The sequence below is a fragment of the Antedon bifida genome, chromosome 4 (genome assembly GCF_963402885.1).
Source record: "Antedon bifida chromosome 4, ecAntBifi1.1, whole genome shotgun sequence".
Classification (NCBI taxonomy): domain Eukaryota; kingdom Metazoa; phylum Echinodermata; class Crinoidea; order Comatulida; family Antedonidae; genus Antedon; species Antedon bifida.
The window spans coordinates 15,619,305-15,641,702 of NC_136229.1; the positions used below are offsets into that span (position 1 = coordinate 15,619,305).

General features: G+C 33.4%; 1 protein-coding gene across 1 annotated transcript in view; it reads left to right on the plus strand.

The window, feature by feature from the left end:
- Window positions 1-22,398, plus strand: part of LOC144841368 (G-protein coupled receptor GRL101-like) — a 61,433-nt gene that overhangs the window by 4,475 nt on the left and 34,560 nt on the right. The window contains exons 2-3 of the mRNA XM_078697687.1: window positions 13,319-13,390; window positions 17,804-17,875. The gene's annotated coding sequence lies outside the window, so the exon portion shown is untranslated. The remainder of the gene's footprint in view (window positions 1-13,318; window positions 13,391-17,803; window positions 17,876-22,398) is intronic.

Below are 22,398 nucleotides of genomic sequence, written 5' to 3' on the forward strand. Positions count from 1 at the left end.
GTTTTATTTGCTTATATAACGCTAAATTGCTGTTATAATTTATAATGCTAATTGACTAAGAACCTCCATTAGAAAAATTTTAAAGACTATTATGCCTTAGCATGTTTAATGTTTAAATGCATAAATGGTATTGCACCTCCTCGCTTGTGTCAATATTGAAATGATTTATGACACACATGGATATTCTATTTTCACAATCTCTCTGTTATTCCTCCAACACCCAACTATATTATATTATTTGAATAATCAAAATATCTGCGTTACTTTCAATAGTTCGCTAAGTATTGCAGGTGAACAGACCTGGAATAAAATACCTGTATTAATTCAACAATGTACTTCCATTCAAAGTTTAATTTTTTCACTCTTCTGTAATTTAGCTTCTCCATGTTATAGTTTTAAACTGGATCATATTGAAAACAACCACATTATTTCTGAATTATCTTATCCTGTATAAATGTGTTTTAAATTTAAACAAGGCCATATAGATGGCTGCAGTCGCGTGCTCATTAGTGTTTACTGACCGACCGACCGACCGACCAACCGACCGACCAACCTACCAACTGACCGAAATTGCTGAACATGTTTAAAAATGTTGAAATGTTTAAAAACATTTATATTTTTTTAATTTACATGTGCGTAGCCTGTCACTTTTGACGTGCTCGTATAACGTAATTTCGAGTTGAAAAGTAAGTCAAGAAAACAGAAATCGGGCAAAAAGAGTGCGTAATAACATTTAACGCGCAGTGCGCGCGCAAAAATCTGCGCACTCATGGCAATTTTGTAAACGCTTAAAATTGCCTGAAACGTACTCTTATTTCATCGAAAATAAATTTTGAAAATTTTAAGCGCGCGTACGCATGCGTTACATGCGCTACGCACGTAATTGTATTGCCATATGATGATTTATGCCCTGATATATATATGAGTACCAAATTTTATTATTCATGGTTGTGAAGATATGATTACAAACGTGATTTCGTTAAATCGTGCGTAGACCGCGTAATTTGTTATTGCGCACCGTGAAAACATAACCACATCGATTCCTGGCCATAAGGAATATACTGTGAAGAATTGACTTAGCTAGATGAAACTGATATCAAGATAAGGTCATATACAAGTTAGTGTTTACCGACCGACCAACCGACCGACATAGTGAGCTGTAGAGTCAAAAATATATCAACGGCGTGACAATAATAGTAGAGGCTGTATATGGTTTGACCTTGAAAAAATTCTAATAAAAGGTCTTTCGGTATTTTTTTGGACCTTTTGGTGTGAATAATTACCAAAAGATTGTTAGTTAGTGAGATATTGAGGGTCTAGTCAGTGACCTTTTTGTGACATTTGATGGCTCATAACTCCTCAACTCCTGAGTTTAAAAAGACAAATATGGTGTCTACATCTATGTTTTAGTTGTCAAACAACAAAATAAAGTTTTTGCAAATTTCTGGTTACTTGAGCCATTGGTCAGATAGTCGGGGTCAAAGGTCATTGACCTTTATTCATTATTTGTTCATAACTACTATTAGTCTAGGACCTGGGTAAGATTTGTATGCATTTAATTTAGGAGAGAATATCTCAACTGTTATAGGATAATTTGACCCAAAGGAACAACATGGGATATGTGCCAAATTCGCTATCTGGGCAAACATGCCCAACATCGGGGTCAAAGGTTAGAAATGTGTGGTTCTTTATATCTAGACAACCACTTTTCATACAGATTTGCTTTTGGTGTCAAATTGTTCAGAATATACATATTTATATTTGGTCTAACACAACTTTTACTAAAAAAAATGACCGAAAATGACCGGAAATGCTTTTACTGACCTTTGATCAAAAAACACATTTTCGAGTTAAATTATTCTTTAAAATGTCAATGGACACACTGTATGGTATCAAATGAAAGCATATACAATATGAGTATAGATTAATGTAAATTTATTTTGGTTTAAATAATCCTAGCGTTGTAATGAAATATTTGGTATAAAAACATAAAAGCCCATACAATATGTATGGCAAGCCTCAGCTGTCTGAAGTATTCAAAATATTATATTATTATATCATTTTTTTATTATATTATTTATTGTATTGTAATGAATTATACGTTTTGCATTATATTACTTGGTTTTAGCATTATATTATATCTATTTCTAATATATTATGTGAAAAATGTAACAAATTATTGACTTTTTGTATTATATTATTCGGTTTTGGCATTATATTATGAACATTTACTATTATATTAATAATAAAATACATTATATTATAATATAATTGTATTATATTAAACGCATTTACCTTACTTTATAACATACAACATTATTATATTATACGGATTCGTTAGTTATATTATTATTTTGTATGATGTTTATTATACGTCACGACTTATTTCAGTTCTTCTAACTCTTTCTCTCCCTCCCCCTGCTCACTAACAATCAGCGGCAGAATCTGAATTGTGTGACTGTTGAAGAATAACTAATTATCTTTACTACGTACTAGGCCTAGGCCTACTAGGGGATCTAGCCTAGACGTAGCTAGTTAGACAAGTGACCAAGGACCACCGGACAGCTACAACTAATACTACAATACAATAATAATACTACTACAATAACTAATACTGCTACTACCTAGGCCTAGCTAGTAGAGTACTAGGTAGCTACTACTAGGCTCTAGGGCGTATGTATGATGTTAACTACTAGGCCTAGGCTTACTAGTACTAGGCTAGGCCTAGACTTAAGTTGTAGTAGGCTAGGGCCGGGCCTGCTGCCTTAGGCTAGGCTACTACTACTACTAGGCAGTCAGCCCATGATGGGTACGAGTAAGCCAAATTTTGGATAAGTAAACCAAAATTTGGGTACGAGCGAGTTGGCATGGGTACGGGTTGACCTGTATCCTTCTAGCTAATTGTACTAGGCCTCAAGTAAGTCTACGCTACCCAGTCCGGCTACAATATGGTTTATTTTGTTTTATAGCTTTATTGATAGCTGGGTTCAAATCTGGGTTGGGATGGCTTTTTCTCATTCAAAAACAGATTTCCTTATCATAATAAAATAATATATGAATTTATTTGTAATATTGTAATGTATACATAATATAAGTAATTGCCATTGCATTTATTATTATTTATTATATATTATACGGTTACCCCTTAATTATACTATAGTATAATTTCCTTGTTATATTTTACAATATTTTCTTCATAATTCTACAATTTTGTCTTTCACAGCACAAATTTATCATACTGAATCATCACACACCAAGTCTCATAAATTTCTACTGTATTTGTCCAAGCTACTCCAGCTACATGGTATTGCCTTGAGGCTAAACTACACGGTATACTGGCACTACCATTATTCCTGGCTCGTCAACCTGGACCACATAAGCACAGTTTCAGTTTCAGTTTATTTACCATTTCAATTTCTGAACATAAGAGATGAACAACTTATATGGATGGATAACCGTAAGAGCGAAGCTCGTTTACCGGTCACCCGTTAGTGCAGTAACATTACGGACAACATAAAGACAGGACAAAGGTGCAATACATGTGAACACTTGTGTTTGCAACCCCTTGGATAAAATAATATATTTATATAAAGGAGAAAGTTAGATATTATAATATTTCTTTTCGATCATACAATGATAATTTTAAAATTAATTAAATCCTAAGAAGTCATACTACTGATTCAAAATAGTGACTGACTTACACCCTGTGGTCAAGACTTGCTCTTATGCTTATTTCTTCCAACATACAGAGTACATAGGACTATTTTTATTCATAACTGTTGAATTGCATCCCAATACACAGTACCTATTTGTATTACAGTATAACTAAAAATACAAAGGCAACTAACACAGATAGTTCCATATATACAGTACTCTCTTATAAATAGATGTATCTCTCCAATCTACTCCCAACTACCTAATCTAATAATAGTACTATTAGCATACTACTATACACTTTGTAGACAAGAAGTAAGTTGTATACACCTAGAGGACTTATGGTAGTACAGTCGAATGCCCTCTCACTGGCCCGGTCAACATAATCTATACCTAGATTATTGCAGTAATTAAAGTACATTATTACAGAGATTTTTTTGTTGTTGCAGAAATCAAAGTTATGTGTATAGAAAGCAGTACTCGTATTAAAAACTAAGCAGGTTGTACTCTTGAACGCAAACTGGCAGGATATTTTGAATATTTTTTATTGTTGAAATGAATGGAATCCTAACTTCATTTTCTACGAACTGGAGACGAAGACATATTATGACCCTTTTATTTAAATTTATTTGAATAGACCTCCATGTAAATTCATTAAAGGCTACATGATTGTTTTATATTTTAATATGTGATACTAATAGTAGAAAATTATTGTGTATAATGAGGACTAAGAATCTGATATTCACTTGCATTCTCATCTTTTTAAAATTTTATTTATAATGCTGGTAATGAGTTTAAAATTTAATTATATTGACTAGTTTTGATAATAATTATGTCCTTATAAATTCATTTACATTTCTTTTGTGTAATATAGTTCATATATTATGTATTAAATAAATTGGTAAGGCCCTGTACTGTTATTATTTAAGGAAAGTTTATATACACTTATTTTATGCCTACCAATATTAGTATAATTGTTTATATAAATATTTTGTCTAATTGCCTTGATTTTTTGTATAGGCCAATGGCATCAATGTTTTTCTCAAAGCAAATTAGCCTAATAATGCCACATTTAGACACATGATTCATTGATTTCTGATATTCTGTACTTGTGTATGCATTACTAAAATAACCTAGTAGTTAATATATTTCATTTGTAATGTATGTATAAAAACATTCATTTTTTTTTCACATTTTTAAATTTAAACATTATTACAATACCTACCTTTCTGATATTGTTACTATTGTATGATATTTTTTGAGGCAGATTGTTTTCAATAAAAAAAAATTTTAACAAACAATTATTTTGACTTATACTGTACTATGTTAGTTCAGGAGATGAAGTGTGTGTGGGCAGAATCTGGTGTGAGGTGTATATTTGTCACTTTAAGACCTAAATTAGATGTTTTCTGAAGAAAAGAAGTAAAAGGATACGCTTTCAAACAACTCCAAGAAGATTCACACAAAAATAATTACTTTCCAATAAAATAGTATAACAGTGTATATTACAGTACATTGAATAAACTCGAGCGGAAAAATAACGCACATAAAAAAACATTCATTTTCTTGTCGAAAGGTGCCCTCTCTAGTTTTCTATTAATTTATTAATAATTATTATTAATTAATGAGTAATATGAACATATTTTTAATATTCAATGCTGGAAACTGGTTCTACTCCTAACAAAGTTTCATAACTCCAAATTTCATCAACGTATTCAAAGCACTTAAATAAATATCACATTTAACATTACAAATCCAGGTTTTGATAGAATTTTGCTTAAAAACATATACAAAAAACATCGATAAAAAATACTTTTCGTATTCAAAAACATTTGATACTTGGTATAAATGTTCAATATAGGTTGCTCCATCAATATTGCAAAAAAAAAAATAACTATCAAGCCATATCACTGATTTTTTAAATTTACGTTTTTACAAAATGTACACTTATGAAAGACTATACAATTCCAACTCATTTTTTTCAAGCTAATAACTATTTTGAAAAAACAACCAACAAAAAACGTTCATGAATGCAATTTTGTTTCTGTGAATAGAGCAACCTATAGTGAACATTTATACCAAGTATCATCTGTTTTTGAATACGAAAAGTATTTTTTATCGATGTTTTTTGTATATGTTTTTAAGCAAAATTCTATCCAAAACCCGAATTTTTTATGTTAAATGTGATATTTAATATTGAAGTGCTTTGAATACGTTGATGAAATTTGGAGGTATGAAACTTTGTTAGGAGTAGAACCAGTTTCCAGCATTGAATGTTAAAAATATGTTCATATTACTCATTAATTAATAATAATTATTAATAAATTAATAGAAAACTATAGAGGGCACTTTTCGACAAGAATATGAGTGTTTTTTTATGTGCGTTATTTTTCCGCTCGAGTTTATTCAATGTACTGTAATATACACTGTTATACTATTTTATTGGAAAGTAATTATTTTTGTGTGAATCTTCTTGGAATTGTTTGAAAGCGTATCCTCTTACTTCTTTTCTTCAGAAAACATCTAATTTAGGTCTTAAAGTGACAAATATACACCTCACACCACCAACCTCCAACACACCAGATGCCCACACACATTTCATATCCTGAACTAACATAGTACAGTATAAGTCAAATTAATTGTTTTAATTTTTTTTTATTGCTGCCTCAAAATATATTATACAATAGTAACAATATCAGAAAGGTAGGTATTGTAATAATTTTTAAATTTAAAAATGTGAAAAAAAACTTAATGTTTATACATACATTACAAATGAAATATATTTACTACTTATTTTAGTAATGCATACTCAAGTACAGAATATCAGAAATCAATGAATCATGTGTTTAAATGTGGCATTATTAGGCTAATTTGCGTTGACAAAAACATTGATGCCATTGGCCTAATCAAGGCAATTAGACAAAATATTTATATAAACAATTAATACTAAGTAGGCATAAAATAAGTGTATATAAACTTTCCTTAAATAATAACAGTATAGGGCCTTACCAATTTATTCAATACATAATATATGAACTATATTACACAAAAGAAATATAAATGAATTTATAAGGACATAATGATTATCAAAACTAGTCAATATAATTAAATTTTAAACTCATTACCAGCATTATAAATAAAATTTTTAAAAGATGAGAATGCAAGTGAATATCAGATTCTTAGTCCTCATTATACACAATGATTTTCTACTATCACATATTAAAATATAAAACAAACATATAGCCTTTAATGAATTTACATGAAGGTCTATTCAAATAAATTTAAATAAAAGGGTCATAATATGTCTTCGTCTCCAGTTGTTGCAAAGAAGTTAGGATTCCATTCATTTCAACAATAAAAAATATTCAAAATATCCTGCCAGTTTGCGTTCAAGAGTACAACCTGCTTAGTTTTTAATACGAGTACTGCTTTCTATACACATAACTTTGATTTCTGCAAAAAAAAAAAAAAAATCTCTGTAATAATGTACTTTAATTACTGTAATAATCTAGGTATAGATTATGTTGACCGGGCCAGTGAGAGGGCGTTCGACTGTACTACCATAAGTCCTCTAGGTGTATACAACTTACTTCTTGTCTACAAAGTGTATAGTAGTATGCTAATAGTACTATTATTAGATTAGGTAGATTGGAGAGATACATCTATTTATAAGAGAGTACTGTATATATGGAACTATCTGTGTTAGCCGCCTTTGTATTTTTAGATATAATACCAATAGGTACTATGTATTGTATGATAAAAAAGAAATATTATAATATCTATCTTTCTCCTTTATATAAATATATTATTTTATCCAAGGGGTTGCAAACACAAGTGTTCACATGTCTTGTTATGTATTGCACCTTTGTCCTGTCTTTATGTTGTCCGTACTGTCACTGCACTAACGGGTGACCGGTAAACGAGCTTCGCTCTTATGGTTATCCATCCATATAAGTTGTTCATCTCTTATGTTCAGAAATTGAAATGGTAAATAAACTGAAACTGAAACTGTGCTTATGTGGTCCAGGTTGACGAGCCAGGAATGATGGTAGTGCCAGTATACCGTGTAGTTTAGCCTCAAGGCAATACCATGTAGCTGGAGTAGCTTGGACAAATACAGTATGATAAATTTGTGCTGTGAAAGACAAAATTGTAGAATTATAAAGAAAATATTGTAAAATATAACAAGGAAATTATACTATAGTATAATTAATTAAGGGGTAACCGTATAATATATAATTAATAATAATAAATGCAATGGCAATTAGGGCCTAGGTACTATTACAAATAAATTCATATATTATTTTATTATGATAAGGAACTCTGTTTTAGAATGAGAAAAAGCCGTCCCAACCCAGATTTGAACCCAGCTATCAATAAAGCTATAAAACAAAATAGACCATATTGTAGCCGGACTGGGTAGCGTAGACTTACTTGAGGCCTAGGCCTAGTACGATTAGCTAGAAAGAAGGATACATGTCAACCCGTACCCATGCCAACTCGCTCGTACCCAAATTTTGGTTTACTTATATCCAAAATTTTGGCTTACTCGTAACCATCATGGGCTGGCTGCCTAGTAGTAGTAGTAGTAGTAGTAGTAGCCTAGCCTAGTCTAGCCTAAGGCAGCAGGCCCGGCCCTAGCCTACTACAACTTAAGTCTAGGCCTAGCCTAGGCTAGTACTAGTAGGCCTAGGCCTAGTAGTTAACATCATACATACGCCCTAACCCCCTAGAGCCTAGTAGTAGCTAACCTACCTAGTACTCTACTAGCTAGGCCTAAGTATTAGCAGTAGTAGTTATTGCATTAGTAGTATTATTGTATTGTAGTATTAGTTGTAGCTGTCCGGTGGTCCTTGGTCACTTGTCTAACTAGCTACGTCTAGGCTAGATCCCCTAGTAGGCCTAGGCTAGGCCTAGTACGTAGTAGTTATTCTTCAACAGTCACACAATTCAGATTCTGCCGCTGATTGCTAGTGAACAGGGGGAGGGAGAGAAAGAGTTAGAAGAACTGAAATGAGCCGTGACGTATAATAAACATCATACAAAATAATAATATAACTAACGAATCCGTATAATATAATAATGTTGTATGTTATAAAGTAAGGTAAATGGGTTTAATATAATACAATTATATTATAATATAATGTATTTTATTAATAATATAATAGTAAATGTTCATAATATAATGCCAAAACCGAATAATATAATACAAAAAGTCAATAATTTGTTACATTTTTCACATAATATATTAGAAATAGATATAATATAATGCTAAAACCAAGTAATATAATGCAAAACGTATAATTCATTACAATACAATATATAATATAAAAAAAAAAGATAAATAATATAATATTTTGAATACTTCAGACAGCTGAGGCTTGCCATAAATATGCTATCCATTGCTACCCAACTTGTATTGAAAATCTTTAATTATGATGCTAACTTTTTTGAAAATATTCATTTTTTTTTTACAAAATTGAGTATACATTATGTAGTGTAAATTTATTTTGGTTTATTTATAATATATAATTCTAGAGTTTTGATGAAAGTTGATTAAAATATGCATATTTTCCAAAAAAAAAACGATTCATTTTCAATACATATTATAATCTGTATGTACTAGGTATCATGTTTTATGGGGTTTCATTCGATACACTAGACTTAAATTTATAATAAACCAAAATATGTTTACACTAACTGTATAACACATTTTCGAAATTAGCTTTATAATTTTAACTTTACAATTCAATTGGATAGCATATTTGATTGGCTTTCATTTGATATGTCACATATTGTAGTTCATTAAAGCTAAAAATATATTGATTTATTATATAACATATATTGTTCTTATATACATTAATTCTAAACCGCCCGGTGATATACTGAAATGTAATTAATTAATTTGAAACGATAAAGATGAGGAAATCTGTGAGAATGAGAAAAAGTCGCCCCAACCGAGACTCGAACTCGGACCGCCTGCTTGATATGCAGATGTCCTAACCATTAGACCACTGGGGCTTTCATGGTATTGTTCAAACTCGATTGGATAGCGACTCTTTAACATTCTCGGCGTGGTACGGCGGAACAGCACTAGTCCTCAGTTGTACGCACGCGCACCAGAGATCAAATTGATACGCCCTCATCTTTCAGTATTTTTATTCACGAGGCGGGATCTCCGAAGAGATACTTTTATATATATAAACACATCAGGCAATGAACATTAATTCTAAACCGCCCGGTGATATACTGAAATTTAATTAATTAATTTAAAACGATAAAGATGAGGAAATCTGTGAGAATGAGAAAAACAAATCAGGCAAAGAACAGTAATTCCAAACAGCCCGTATATATTATTATATGATATATAAACCAAAATAAATTTACACTACTGTCTTGCACTTACATACAGTATACAGTACTCATTAACACCCATGCACATTTTTTTTTTAAATATCATAATTAGATTTTCAATACAAGTTGGGTAGCAATGGAATATGAATGAATATATGTAGCTTAAATGTACGGGGGCTTAGAAACCCTTTTAAACGCAGAACCGTATTTAATTGGCTAAGGGATCAGCCCTTCTCCATATACCTCCTACAAGAAACCCACTGCACACATGAGCTTGAAACTGTGTGGCGTAATGACCCCAGGGTTATGAGATTAAATTTAGCAATGGAAAGAATACTTCGGCTGGAGTCTGTATTCTCTTCAAATTGAATGTCAGCTATAAAATAGAAACAATTTACAATGATCAAAATGGGAAATTTATTATTATGAATTTACAAATAGAGGATAAACATTTTACAATTACAAATATATATGGACAAAATGATGACAACAGTCTCTTTTTGAACAATTTAATAATAAAATTGAGGAGTTCGCACAGCACTCTCTAATAATAGGCGGAGATTTTAATACAAATCTTGAACCTGATCTGGATAAGAAAAATGGAAGAGGTCAAATTCATCCGAGATCTGTAGAACAAATAAATAGTATAAAAGACAATTCTAATTTAATTGACATCTGGAGACAGGAAAATCCAACTAAAACCAAATTTACATGGCACTCCAATCAATCTCCAAAAGTGTTCTGTAGGTTAGATTATTTTCTTATATCCTATAAACTCTGGTCTCAAGTTGAAAAAACTTTAATATCACCGGGTTTTAAAAGTGACCATTCATTGATTACGTTATCAATACATGGAATAACAAGTAAACGAGGGTCGGGTTTCTGGAAACTTAATACAAGCCTTTTAAGTGACCCACAATACATTAAAGAAACCATAAAAAACACAAAAGAAGAATGTTTAGAAAATAACCCACATACTGTATGAAAAAATGTAATACAAGGAGAACATCAATGTCGTATTCTGGTAGACTAAACAAAACAATTAAAAAAGACGTGGATCGATTAAATAATGAAATCAAAACCTTAGAAGAGCAATATTGCGTAAACAGTAATGAAAAAATAACCGAAATGATCCAAATTAAAAGAAGCGAACTAGAATCAATCTATGAAATTAGAACACGTGGCTCACTGATTCGTTCCAAAGCCCGTTGGATAGAAGAAGGAGAAAAAAGCACGAAATATTTTCTTAATTTACAGAGGAGGAATAAAAAGCATATAACTAAACTTACAACAGATAATGGAGACATAACTAACCCCGACGACGATATAATAAATGAAGAAAAACGATTCTATGAATCATTATATAGTTTTGAAGGCGAAAATAACAATGTCAACCCTGCTGATATTTTTGACAAGATACACAAGATAAAATCAATAAAGATAATGAATTTATATGTGACCAGCCCCTTAGAGATACTGAATGTTTAGAAGCATTAAAAACAATGGATAACAATAAAACCCCTGGTACAGATGGTTTTCTTGCCGAGTTTTATAAACTATTTTGGAATGATATAAAGAAACGCTAATTAACGCTTTCCATTATTCTTTCCAATCTGGGTTTTTAAGTATCTCCCAGAAACGAGGGGTGATATCGCCTATACCGAAAAAAGATAAATCTCCGCTATTATTGAAAAACTGGCGTCCTATCTCGCTTTTAAATGTGGATTATAAAATTTTAGCAAAAGCCATTGCGACTCGTTTAAAATGTTCCTCGTCATCTGAAGAAATGCTTCTTCCTCGTGTTTTCCCTGCTGTGGCAGTTTGGGTAGGTGGAGGGATATCCAGTGGTGGGCTGGGTCCTCGAGGAAAGTTGAAAAGTGGAGGCTCAGAATAATTGTCAGCAAATTCAATTAGGTCTGCATCGGCTGGACTAGTAGGTCTACTGCTGTTGCTAGTGCTAGGCCTACTGCTCGTGCTACTACCACTAGGGCTTTGGACACTGCTGCTGTCTACACTGCTGGTGGTGGTACTAGTACTAGGCCTACCACCACTTGACACAACATGTAATGGCTTTGCACTAGCCCTATTCCCCCAAATGACACATGTCATATAAGGGCCATGTATGTCGATTTTCGCCACTTTTGTTGTTCAAATCCTTAACGCTGTGGAATTTGGATTTTAAGGCTTTCAACTTAGAAATCACCTGTTTCTTGGTCCTGCTGAAACCATGCTCTCTTAACCGCACCACAATTTGGTCGTACACCACTCCAGCCCTAATTGTTCCATCAAGCTACGAATCAATTGCTTGTTCGCCACGAATTAGCAGGAGTTGTCTCACCTCCGCGTCGGACCAATTTGCTCTTGCTTCCGCCATTTTAAGTTTATTATTACAGTGAAAAATTAATTTAAAGTCGGTAAATTGCAAGGATTATCAATTAATTGCAAGAAGACACGTCTTGAGATGAAAACGCGCGAATTTCGCAAAGGATTTGTTGTGTTGTGTTGACTTACTGTATCTCCCAGGAATGTCTCAACTTTCACCTTGTTTCGTTTCGTTTCGCTGCGTAAGCAGCCGTTTATCGAGTGGACCTCTTCACACAGAACAGGCTTACGACCGCGACGGTAATATTACCGCAATTTTACTAGGTCCAGAGGCGGTCTAACGGAAGCCGGCATTAAGGGGTTTTTACCCTTTCACACATAAGCCGGCGTTCGCGAATTACCGCAATATTACCGTCTTACAGCTCTGTGTGAAAGGGGCTTATGTCTATGATGTAATAGAATATGCAGAAATGCACAACAAGCCAAACTTACTATTTTTTGTAGATTTCGAAAAGGCTTTCGATATGGTTACGTTACCTTTATCTCTCTATGACCAGTAGTCTCAGAGATATAGTGTTTAAGCGAAAATGTCCGCCATTTTAAAATTATGCAAATTAGGTGACCCAAGGGGTCATTTTGCTTGGCGCCCATCAAAAATTGAATTCGTATAGGGTGGGCAACCTGTATACCAAATTTGGTGCTTTTGGAAAAAAGTGAACCAAAATATCCCTAACAGACTTCATTTTATTACTGATTTAGGTCTAGCAATGTGTGTTATTCCTGCTATTAATTACATTATTGTGCTTAGTTTGTTTCCTTTTATGTAAAATTAAGAATAATGGATAATTTTGTGTAAAATAGGTATAATACTGAATAAAGTAAGTGAGTAATATAAATATTATTTCATATAAAAAAATCCTAAATCCATAATATGCCGATAATTAAATTTCCATTTATGTTTTTTTTAAAACAATTTATGTCTTTGAAGGTATTTGAACAATAACCAAATACGTACATTGACAGCCAAGACTTTTGATGATTTGACGTCATTAGAAATACTGTAGGTACTTTTTTTATAATTTTATATAAGGTGTAATTATACAAATTGTTATAAAATGTTTTAGAATTATTATGATTTCATGTATTGTTTCGACGTCCATTTAACATATTTCATTATAATTTATCATTAATGCATGGCATCATTTTAATGATAAAAAGTGTTCTGTTTTACTTTTAATACACACATTAATTGTTAAAACACATAAATATTAAGACAATTTAAGTAGGTCTAATACATGTTGTGGTTTGATAGCATAGAAACCCGTATTAAAAGCGTCAATCCTTTAAACAAGTACACTTAAAATATTTGTTATGTAACATTGATGAATTTTAAAAATTGAGTCATCTTAATTCCACTGTAGTAATGAAATTATAAAAGCGTATTTAAAATCATTCTTTTTATTTCAACAGTTTTTTAAATAAAAACAACATAACTACCATAGACTATGGTGCATTTTCCTATTTTGCTTCATACCTTTTAACTTTGTAAGTTTTGAACACTTAACGTTTTACCATTTATACGCATTTCCAATATATACACTATAAAACAAGAGGCGAAAAGTAGCCTTTACAATCATATGATTTATTTAAACATTATGTAGTTTTTGTAAACATAGATCTAAATACTTAATTAATTGTTATACCTTTATTACAATAATAGTAAATATTAATATTTTATTTGTAACGGAAACACGTTCACAATAATAATGATTTTGTTCTTCTAAGAAATATAATGCAAAATCAAAACTATCAAAATGATTCATAGAAGGAATAGATTAAATAACTATTTAGCATTATTGGATTAAAAGATATCAATTCAAACTAATTAAAAATTTAACTGAACTAATAAATTAAACAACAAATGCAAAACTAATGCGGAACTAATCTTGTATATAAATAACATATATGGGTTGACTTTGTAACCGTAAGGCTAACGTACTACCAGGTAAAACATATCTTAAACTTATCTTAGTATGATTTGTTTTATTTATTATTTGAATGCGCCTTGAGCACTCTTGAGTGGTATGTGCGCTATAAAAATCCTGTTATTATTATTATTATTATTAGCAACCAACACTAATTGTATTGATTGATTGATTGATTTTATTTGATATTCATACATAAAAGTTAAAATATACAATGTATAAAAAGAATACCTGGATAACCCATTAAGTCGACAAAAAAGTAAACTTATTTCCAATGGGGTCCAATCCGTAATGACTGAAAAGTGAGTGGTTGGGCCTAGTACAATTATCGTTAAGTATGACTCAGTAAAAATGAAAAAACAAGAAAATACATACAAGACAAGAAAACATCAAAAAAACAATATTAAAAATAGCTTAATTAAACTGAAATACCAAGCTGTTCATTATTAAAATATTCTTTAAGTTTTATTTTGAAGGTTGCATTATTTTGTATTGATTTGAGTGAATTGGGGAGCCTGTTCCAGTCACGGATACCTAAGAAATAAAAAGTCGTATCATTAACGCCAGTAGCCTTAGGAGTAACAAAATTAAATGTTGTACCCCTGGTGAAATGGTTGTGATGATCAGAAATTAACAAAAAGTTATCCTTAAGGAAAGAAGGCGTATTAAAGTTATAACGAATTTTGTGAACATAATTTAATCTTAAAAACTTATTTCTGAGGCTGACATTAAGAAACCCAAGATCGGAAAGCTCTTTGGCACCTATGTGAGACCTCGGACCAACATTTAAAATGAAACGTGCCATCTTGTTTTGGGCAGTTTGTAATTTATGTTTAAGATTCTTATTGACACCGCCGTACCATGCCGAGGCAGAATAGTCAAATGTACATTGTATTAAAGCAGTGCTTAATAGTTTACGACATTTTTTATTCAAGCACGAACTTTGCCTATGTAAAAACTTCAACCTTGACTTAACTTTACTGATAACACTAGTTGCAATGATATCACATGATACATATTGGTCTAAATCAATACCCAAATATTTAACTTGCTTAGTACTTTTGATTCTACGGCCCATTAATTCTACAGAAAACTCTTTTACTTTGTTAAGCTTCGCTCTGCTACCAAAGATAATACTTTCGGTTTTGCCAACATGTAAAGATAATTTGTTTTCAGTTAACCAGTCCTGGCACTTAGCTAGGACAGTACTTAATTTATGAGCGATTTTGGTGGCATCGTGATGAGAATACAGAATCGTAGAATCATCAGCATAAAGCAATAATTGAACATCAGAATCAATACAAGAAGCAATATCATTTAAATAACATAGAAAAAGAATAGGGCCCAAGATGCTACCTTGCGGTACACCATGAGTAACTATAAGAGGTTCAGAGCAGGTACCATTCACACTGACAACTTGTGTGCGGTTAGCGAGATAAGATTGAAACCAGTCAGTACACTTAAAACCCATGCATTTTAGCTTGTTAATTAAAATCACATGATCGACGGTATCGAAAGCTTTTTGTAAGTCAATTAGAACCATTCCAGTAAGAAGGCCTTTGGACTTATTGTTTTTTAAACCGTCGATGAGATTTATGAGGTTGCTTTCAGTTGAATGGGCCTGCCGAAAACCGGATTGATAGGCATAAAGTATATTATTTTTGGAAAGATACCTTTCAACTTGTATAGCTACAGATTTTTCAAGAATCTTAGATACCGTAGGCAGAATACTAATCGGCCGATAATTCTCAACATTTGTTCTAGTATTTTTCTTAAATAGAGGGGTAACTTTAGCAGTTTTAAGATCATGAGGAAAACAATTAGTTTTAAACGAAAGGTTAATGATATGAGCTATCGGTTCAGCCAAGATTATCGCACCGTCACGTAAGAATCTTGAGGGAATATTATCTAGACCGACGCTTTTGGTTACATTTAGGCTTTCGAGTTGAGTTTTAACAAATTCTATGGTAACAGGCTCTAGCTTAAACATTTTTCCTTTTAATTTAACGTAGTATTTAAGAAGATCGTTAGTGGACATGGTGAAAAAACCTATGCATTTTGGGAGTTTTTTGACGAGTGTTGACGCAACATTCGTGAAAAACTCATTAAAACGAGAGGCAACGCCTTTTGGACAGAAAGTTTGTTTACCATTGTCATCGAGAACGATTTTAGTGTTTGTTTTACATTTCTTCTCGTATCCGAGCTGTTTGAGGGTTTTCCATAATTTTTTAGGGTTGTCTTTATTTTCATCAATCTTATTGAGAAAATAATTAGATTTAGCTTTTTTGATCAGCCGCTGAGCTTTGTTCCTAGAGGCACAATAATATTTGTATATATCTAGATTAGATTTATCTTTCTTGAATTGTTTTAAAAGTGTGTCTCTTACTTTGATTTCATCGGCAATTTCGGAGGTAAACCAGGGTGCTATGTTTTGTTTAAGTCTAACTTTTTTTATTGGCGCTATTGAGTCGATCACCTTAATGATGATATCTTTAAGAGTTAACCACGCGATATTTACATCGACATTATTAGTGACAACAGACCAATCGATATCGTTAAGTGTTTCAAGATAGTTATTTACATTATAGTTTTTTAAAGATCGTAATTTTGCGGAGTTGTGTTCATTTTTATGAACATGAGACTTAGGTATTTTTCTAGTGCAATAAATAAGAAAATGGTCACTAAGGCCAATGTTAATTACTCCAGATTGCTTCACATTATTTTGTACATTAGTAACAATGTGGTCCAAACATGAGCTTTTTTCTTTTCCTATTCTAGTTATATCCTTAATAACATTACTAAAACCATTTCTTATAAGGCAATCATTATATCTTTGCGATACTGGATTAATATTTAAAGTACATATGTTAAAGTCACCAAGAATATAAATTTCACTACTCTCTTTGATTTTTGATACAGTTTCTTCAAAGTTGTTCTGAAATAAAGTTACATTCTGTTTTGGTGGGCGGTAGCATGTACCAATCACAATTTCCTTTGAACGAGGCAGATATATATTTATCCAAATTGCTTCAAAATCGTCGATATCCAGATCATTTCTACGTGTGAAGGCGCGTTCATTTTTTACGTAGATACAAACTCCACCACCAGACCGGTTTCTGTCCTTCCTGAGCGCTGTATATCCATCAATTTTGATCTCGTTATCGGTGATGGATTCGTCCAGCCACGACTCGCTGATGGATATAACAGTAGCTTTGGTCTTCGATGCGATGTGCCTTAGTTCAGACATTTTATTAACTAATGACCGCGCATTAAGGTGAATAAAATGTAGGCCTTTGTTAAACACGTTGAATTCCTCGCTTAAATGCTCGTAAATGTCTTCTGTACATGTATGTCCATCTTGTTGGGTTTCATTCACATTATTTGTGTCATGAATATTAATGTCACTGATGCATTCATCATATCCATTGCGCGTTCTCTATTACTACTCTGTGCTTTTAATTGGTCATTATTTGATTGTTATTTCGTAGAGATTTACGGGACAACAAATTACAGAATTACAGAGATAGAACTTTTGAAGAACTGAAGAACTTAAACGAACTGTAAGTATTGAATGAACCTCAATAATAAATTACACAAACCAGAAATGGTGTTGGCAGTCTATAAGTGCAGCTTACCTGGATAAATCCGACAGTAGCCCTTTTCCACGAAGTGCGAAACAATTATGAAAAGAAGAATTTTACCGTAGTTCACCTCCTTAAAGAATGGGATAGTCCGCTATAGCGCCCTCTCGTGGAACCACTCCCACGTATTACCGTCATCATTTCTCAAGACCTCTTGTCTGAGGGGACGGCGGGCGGGTGTTTATCCAGGTAAGCGACACTATTAGACTACCAACATCATTTCTGGTTTGTGTAGTCTATTACGTGCCTGCTTACCTGGATAAACCCGACAGTAACCAGTATAGTATCGGACTAGGTATCTAGTCGGCGGTGGGTGACAAGTTTACAGAACTGACATATACATACCTATAGTCGAGGCTTGAGTATTGTCGTTGCCACTGGAGCAAAGTTAGCGGAGATGTCCGACAGGTAGTGTGAGGTGAATGTAGACTGTGTTCGCCACCGCTTCCATGATGTCAGCTACAGGGGACGCAGGCGAACAACGCCCACGAAGTGGCAACCACGCGCACTTGGTACATATATGCCGGCGGTGGCGTGTAAGATGATTCGTATAAGGTTTGAATAGCGATTACGATCCATTTTGCTATGGTTGACTTTGCGGCTGCGCGGTGTGGAGGTACAGAGCCGTCTCTTATTGTCGGTGGATATACCACTTGAGGGCCCTTAATGGGCACCAACATTTTTCTCCGTCAACCGCCGAAAACGATGAGATGGTGGGAACGAACACAGCTGTCGGTGAAAACGTTAACGTCTTAGCAAGGAAATCTTTCCTGAACACTAGCCTCACGCCGCCTCACTCAAACCTAACGTGACCTGGTTCCAAGGTGAGAGCGTGTAGCTCGCCTCGGCGTTTGCACAGCGCTAATGCGAGCAAGAACGCCGTCTTCAGCAAGAGATTATATAGAGTAGCCTTACTCATCCCATCGAGGAATCAAGACCTTGACTGGAGGTTGTTCTCGAAACATCCCCTGTATCAGTTGTGTGATCACGGAAGATGACGAGATAGTGGAACCGTCACCAACGGCGGATCTATAGCCTGAGATTGTGCGAACCTGGAGGCCTGATTCAAACAGGTAGTGCAGGAAGGCGCAAACTTGTATTGTAGACGGTAAGAGTAGATTCCCGACGAGATTTCGCCGCGAGGGCGGCAGGGCCATCTGGAATGCCTGAGTCCCGGAGGTGATCCCTGACAATGGCCATACAGTCAGGCGCAGGGATTGTAGGTTCTGCAGTGAGAACTGAGCTTGGCCCTGCGTCAGCAGATCGGTCCGAACTGGTAGACGCGGGGGATGATCGTAGAGAAGGTTACCACGCTTGTCGAGACCAGCACGATCAGGAGGACCCGGCACCGATAGCGCTGAATGTGCGAACAGATTGGTATCAGTGAGATTGGTGGGAATGCATACGCCCATAGTCCGTGCCACGGTATGGACAGGGCATCCACCGCCCACGCACGAGCATCCCGGAACCGTGTGCAAAAGGTCGGGAGCTGCGTGTTGTCTGACGTCGCAAACAGGTCTATGCTGGGTAGGAGCCGCCATTCCGTTGGACATAACGTTTGCCGGGACAGAGCGTCCGCGACTACGTTGAATGTGGGCAGCCGAGAGTGTGGGCGAGTGTTGGGAGAGTAGGCGGTGGCCTGGACGAACCCGAGCGCCCGTGGCTAGCCCGACGTTTTTGTATTCAGTATATTACGCAGAGGCGCCTTACAAGGTGGAACACCTTAGCTTCAAAGCGCCTCAGTTAACAAATACAACATTTTAAAACAAAAAACTAACAGAAACATCAATCAAATCTTCAAGAATTAACAATTAATTGTTGTACATAATAAAACAATAAAGAATTTTCACAATTCGAAAGAAGATTGGATCCAAAAATAAAAATTTCACTTAAAAATTTAAAATTATACGTTAAAGAAAAATCCTTGGTTAAGATATCCTCAATAATTGTGTTAGCATTAGTAGAACATCTCTTTGTGTATTATAATTTCATTTTTTATTGTTCCACATAAAATAAATAAAAGATCAAGAAAAAAAAATCTGGTTAAGTCTATGTGTGGAATCTCAAATAAGCCAAAAAAGGCTTTAAGGCTGAGATTCCAAAAGACATTACATTGTGCATGGTAACGTAAAATTGCTTTCTAAAAAAACCAAAAAAGGCCAAACAGATTTTAGTTCAATATCAATAGAAAAGAAAAAGTAAGATATAAATTCCATAGGAGCAAACTTATTAACTATTTAATGAATATTGATTGATTAAGTATTTTTTAAATTTTTTTTAAAAAAGAAAGTAAGGTAGGTGATAATTTAATGGTTAAAGTTAAATTATTCCATAAATAAGGTCCGTTAAAAATAAAAAAACTTTTCCTGCGGGCAGTAGTGTACTTTTCATAAATAAAGTGTTTCCGAGTAGATGACCTGGTCTCATAAGAATGAAGCTGGATAAACATTGTAAACAACGAGTTAAAATGAAAAGGGAGTTAATTACACGAAACATGAATACAAGAGTTTGGACTTTGTTAATATCGAATATGTTTAAAGTGTTTAGCTGATTGAATAATTGCCTTGTATGGGATCTTAGATGTGCCCCAGTACAAATCCTTAGAGCCTTCTTTTGAAGCCTAAAGAGGCAGTGAATTTTGGATGTTGATGGACTCTAAGATTAGACTGCAAAATGTTAATAGGGGTTGAAGCCCAAGCAATATTACAATAAGATAAGTATGGTAAAATGAGAGTGTTATAAAGAAAAAATAAAATGTTATATGGAAGAATATATTTTAATCTACTCAAAACATTTTTTACACTGTTTTATTGATAATTGCAATGTGTTTTTGCCAGTTCAATTTTGAATCGATTTGAACCCCAAGACATTTAAAATTATTTGCCTTTTTTATTGGGTTTCCATCGATTATAATATCAACAGGAAAAGTATTAATATGGTTGTTATTTTGTGTAAAGTAGATGAAGTTAGTTTTAGATGTGTTTAACCACAATTTGTTTGATTTAAACCATAAAGAAACTCTATCAAGTTCAGACTTAACAGTATTAAAAAAGTGTGTTTATTTTTGTGAGAAAGGAAAATATTGCTGTCGTCTGCAAATTAAATGAATTGGAGTAAATTTGAGACATGGGAAGATCATTAACATAAATAAGGAAAAGTATGGGACCGAGTATAGACCCTTGAGGTACACCACAATTTATAGGCAACATATGAGATTTAAAAGGATTAACATAAGTAAATTGGTATCTATTTGAAAGGTAAGATTTCAGAAGGTTAAAAGGAAGGCCTCTGACACCATAGTGATATAATTTTGATAATAATACATCATGATTAATGGTGTCAAAGGCCTTCGATAAATCAAGAAATATACCAATAGTATGATTGCCATTTGCAAGATAGTTTATTAATTTATCATACATGTGTAGGACGTCAAGATCGGTCGAATGTGTTGAACGAAAACCATATTGGCTATCATACAAAATATTATTTTTTGTAAATAAGGAAGATAGACGACTATAAATTAGCTTATCAAGAATTTTTGAAAAGATCTGTAGTCTGTTATATCACAAAATAAGATTCCGGACTTAATACTGGGATTAACGGTGTTTGAGTAAATATGATCAATTAGGGTAGATGAGTTGGTTGTTATCAATTCAATTTCTTTTTATTTCGGAAATATCATCCATATTTATAAGCTTATAAACAGAACAAGAAAAATCGTAAACACTAAACTTAAGTATATAGAATGCTTCTCCATCTACAATACATTTTGGAGTTATGGAGTATATGTTTGCAAACACAAGCCACAAGGATGTTACTACTATTCAACATACGTTGCATGAAACCATAGATTTTCGCATGTACTCATTAAAGGAAGGAACACCATGTTCAATAAACATTGCACTGGCACTACTACTTCTAGAGACATTAAGTATACGGCGCAGAGCATTATTGTAGCATACATCAAGAGATCTAATAGTCTTCATACGATAGTTACACCAAAGGGGTGCACAATACATATTAATACAGTAAGATCTAAAGAGACAACATTTAACATTGGTAGAGCATTTCATAAATTTGCGATTGAGTGAGATGCTTCTAATACACAAATATCTGTACTGACTTTGAATGTCGGCCTCTACACTGCCATTATACATAAGAATATGACCAATATAGGTACCTTTTTCAACATAAGCAAGTTTTTTTACCAAAAAGTTTAGTAAAAGAATTACCTTCAAGTTTGCAAGTACGAGGACAGAAACGCATACAAAAAGATTTCTTATCATTAAATAAAACATCATTCTCTTGCAAAAACTCTTCACAAACACGTACCAATTGCTGGAGACCAGCAACTGAGGGGGCAAGCTAACAAGATCATCCGCATAACTAAGATGATTCAAGATAATGTTTCTTCATTGGCAACCCTGACACAAACCATTTAG